Source organism: Chinchilla lanigera, unplaced genomic scaffold, assembly GCF_000276665.1.
Source record: "Chinchilla lanigera isolate Chin_1 unplaced genomic scaffold, ChiLan1.0 scaffold00154, whole genome shotgun sequence".
In the NCBI taxonomy this organism is placed as follows: Eukaryota; Metazoa; Chordata; class Mammalia; order Rodentia; family Chinchillidae; genus Chinchilla; species Chinchilla lanigera.
Genome location: NW_004955555.1, coordinates 1,553,237 through 1,556,837, shown reverse-complemented (window position 1 = coordinate 1,556,837; position 3,601 = coordinate 1,553,237). Strand labels below are relative to the sequence as shown.

General features: G+C 39.3%; 1 protein-coding gene across 5 annotated transcripts in view; it reads right to left on the bottom strand.

The window, feature by feature from the left end:
* Positions 1–3,601, bottom strand: part of LOC102018994 — a 21,673-nt gene that overhangs the window by 8,013 nt on the left and 10,059 nt on the right. For 2 of the 5 annotated variants that reach the window (XR_001232306.1, XR_001232305.1), the window contains exon 2: positions 2,543–2,648. The exons of 2 other annotated variants lie outside the window; for them this stretch is intronic. The gene's annotated coding sequence lies outside the window, so the exon portion shown is untranslated. Of the gene's footprint in view, positions 1–2,504; positions 2,649–3,601 lie in introns of all 5 variants that reach the window. One more of the 5 variants, XR_001232308.1, reaches the window with a different exon arrangement.

The following is a 3,601-nucleotide window of genomic DNA, read 5'->3' as shown; positions in this document are numbered from 1 at the left end:
AGAAGTCTGCAGCAGGATTCCTTCTGCCTGTGCTGACAGTTGGGGAGAGGACACTAACTGGTTGTGGGGTCCCAATGTGATGGGAGGCTGGAGAGAAAATGCCACAAAAAATGGCTTTGGACACTAACTGGTTGTGGGGTTCCAATGCGATGGGAGGCTGGAGAGAAAACGCCACAAAAAATGGCTTTCACCCCAGATGGCTCACTTGATTTTTGACAACCCTTAGGCTGTAACTACTTGTTATATCCTTCTTGCATATCTCTGTCTTCCTGAGAAACCACTTCTAAGATACCAACATGTATTACAGCAGCCATTGATATTTTCCTACGAATCTATCCATAACTCTGTAATGTTTGTATTGTTCCTATCCTATTTCATAAATGGATACACGTTTATTATTATGTGTTTCCTACAACAACCATTGAGAATAGCTAATGATGATTCAATAGGTCACTCATGTATAGTTCTATTCATTTTCTTTTGAAGATACCTAAGTAGAGCACAACAATTATTGATAATCTCCTACCTTTTTTGTCTGTAACTCACTATTATTTGTCTATTTGTTTTCCTGAGAAACTATCTTGTAGATAACAATATGTAAAATAATAACCATTGATAATTTCCTACCACTTTGTCCATAATTTGGTAAGCCCCCCTCCCATTATTGTTATCCTTCTTTTACTCTTTGAAATTAAAAAAAAAAAAAAAAAAAGAGCAGTCACTTAAAGTTCATGCAAGCTGTAGTTGACCTCCACTTTTCAGCCCAGTACCCTTGGTTAGTTATCAACTCATTTAAAGTGGAACAAACTCATAGAATGGGAAGAGAATGAACAGGACAAACTGGGAAATGGGCTAAAAGTTAAACTGCAATGGTCATTTGGAATTCAGCTGTCTGACCTTCTGGGAAAAGTAAACTTTGTGATAATTGTGTGACATTCTTGTAAGACTCCCAAAAATGAGGTAATGGTTACTATGGAAATCTAAAATGTACTTAAACCGAAGGGGAGACCCAGATCACGGCCGACATCTTCTCTGGCTCCTGATGAGACACTGTCCGTCAGCCGGCTCAATAAAGCTTTGTTTATTCCTGCTCTTTTGGTCTCTTGTGAATGCCATTCTCAATGAATTCACTTGCTGTATCACCACAAGATGCAGACAGGCACAATTCAGCATGATAAAGATAGCTCAGAAAATATAACCTGATCAGGTATCCATCTGAGAACTTAAACAGACGCTCAATCTTATTCTTCTATACAAATTAGTGCTTTACTTGATATTTACAACTGTGACTTTGTGTGTGTGTGTGTGTGTGTGTGTGTGTGTGTTACCCTCTTTCTATTTTTTATTTTGAGATGGGGTCTCACTAAACCACTAATTTCTCCAGGCTGGGCTCAAACATAGAATCCTCTTACTTCTGCTTCCTCCAGTGGTGAGATTATAGGCTTGTGCCACCACAGCCAGCTAACTCTAACCTTCTTATTCTACCTTCTAGGATTAATATTTGCCCTTGGAAATATTATTCATAAAATATTTTGTAAGGTAGATGTAATACTGGAGATTATTACTATTTTAGGTGGAAATACCCTCAAAATAACTTATTTCTGAACATCTATCATTGTTGCCCTGGTAATAATACTTAAGTGACAGTTCTGTAATCATAAAGGTTTCAAATACCCGAGGTTTTCAAATAAGAAAGGAGATGAGAACACTTCTTTCTTCTCTCTACATATTTTTTGGTTTTTCTTCGGTACTGGGAACCAAACTCACAACCTTGCACTTGCCAGGCAGGCACTTTTGCCACTGAGCTAAATCCCCAGCCCTCTTCTCTCTACATATTCAAGATTACAATAAAACCCATCTCTGGGCTGGATTTCTTTTTCAAACTAAGAATTAGCCTTCAGCCCATTTACCTTACCAATTATTGTGATTTTTATTCTACAGAAACAAAACCAGGCACATAAGCTCACATGGAAAAAATTTTTGAATAAAAATACACCAAAATATAGTAATATGATATTTTATTTTATTTTATTTTATTTTATTTTATTTTTGTCTTTTCTTGCTATGCAGTTCAGGCTGGCCTTGAGTTCACTTCATAGCCCAGGTTGGTCTCAAACTTACAATGATCCTCCTGCCTCAGCCTCTCAAGTGCTGGGATTAGAGGTGTGCGCCACCACACCCAGCTCAGACATGTAATTTTAACTTCTTTCTCTATCTGTCTTTTTTTTTGGTTTTTCTCTGGCACTGGGAACCGAACTCACGACCTTGCGCTTGCCAGGCAGGCGCTTTGCCGCTGAACTAAATCCCTCAAGGCCAGCCTGAACCGCATAGTGAGACCCTGTCTCAAAAAGACAGCCCCTCTATCTGTCTTTTAGACCACTAAATTTTTTTTGTGCCAGGCCTGCATTAATTGCATAATAAGAAACACAAAGACATATCTAAATATTAAAAAAATTGTGTGATGGGGAGGCATATGTTTCAGTCATTAAGAGAACAGGACTAACATAGAAAATCAGCTGGGCCTGAAACACAGTATTCCTACCAGCTCTGGATCATGCTGTAGCTGTCACTCAGAAATACAATGAGACATCTTCACTGTCAAGATTCTCCTTTGGTCAACATGATGGCCAGGAAGCTACAGTCTAAGTCTGAGGGAAGAAAATATATGCATGAACAGGACAGTATTTGGTACACAGCAGATGCTCAGTAAGTGTAGCTGCCCATCTCCATTTCTTCACTGAATGACCAATTAAAACAACATGGTTGTCAGGTGTGGTAGTGCACGCCTGTAATCCCATGAGGCAGGAGGATCCTTGCAAGTTCGAGACCAGCCTGGGCTACAAAGTGAGCTCAAGGCCAGCCTGAACCGCATAGTGAGACCCTGTCTCAAAAAGACAAAACAAAACAAAACAACACTTTGGATACACTCATTCAAAAATGTTTCAAAACCCTGCATAATTGGGTGGGATTCACATATAACATTTTCTTGCCTACTTTTGTACTTAACTATAATGATTACTTAATATTATGCCATTTCAATTTCCCTTCATTTGATTCTTTTTTTCTTTTTTTTTTTTTGGTTTTTCTCCGGTACCGGGAACCGAACTCATGACCTTGCGCTTGCCAGGCAGGCGCTTTTGCCACTGAGCTAAACCCCCAGTCCCCTTCATTTGATTCTTTATAGGGGCTGGGGATTTAGCTCAGCGGCAAAGCACCTGCCTGGTAAGCGCAAGGTTGTGAGTTCGGTTCCCGGTACCAGAGAAAAACCAAAAACCCCCCCAAAAAAAACAAAAAAACAAAAAGAGTATGATTCTTTATAAAAATAATTTTACTAGGTGTACATTATTCCATCACAAGATACACTCAAATTTAATATTTCCATATTTCTGGACATGAATTTTGTATTACACTCTTTGTTCTAAACCAATACAGCTAGATCTTGTTCAAGTGCATTTGACAATCATAAGAAGCTACTACTCTAAAAGCCGGGCATCTATAATCCCAACACTCAGGAGGCTGAGGCAGGAGGACTGTTGTGAGTTCGACACCAGCCTGGGCTACAAAATGAGCTCAAGGCCAGCCTGAACTGCATAGCAAGATC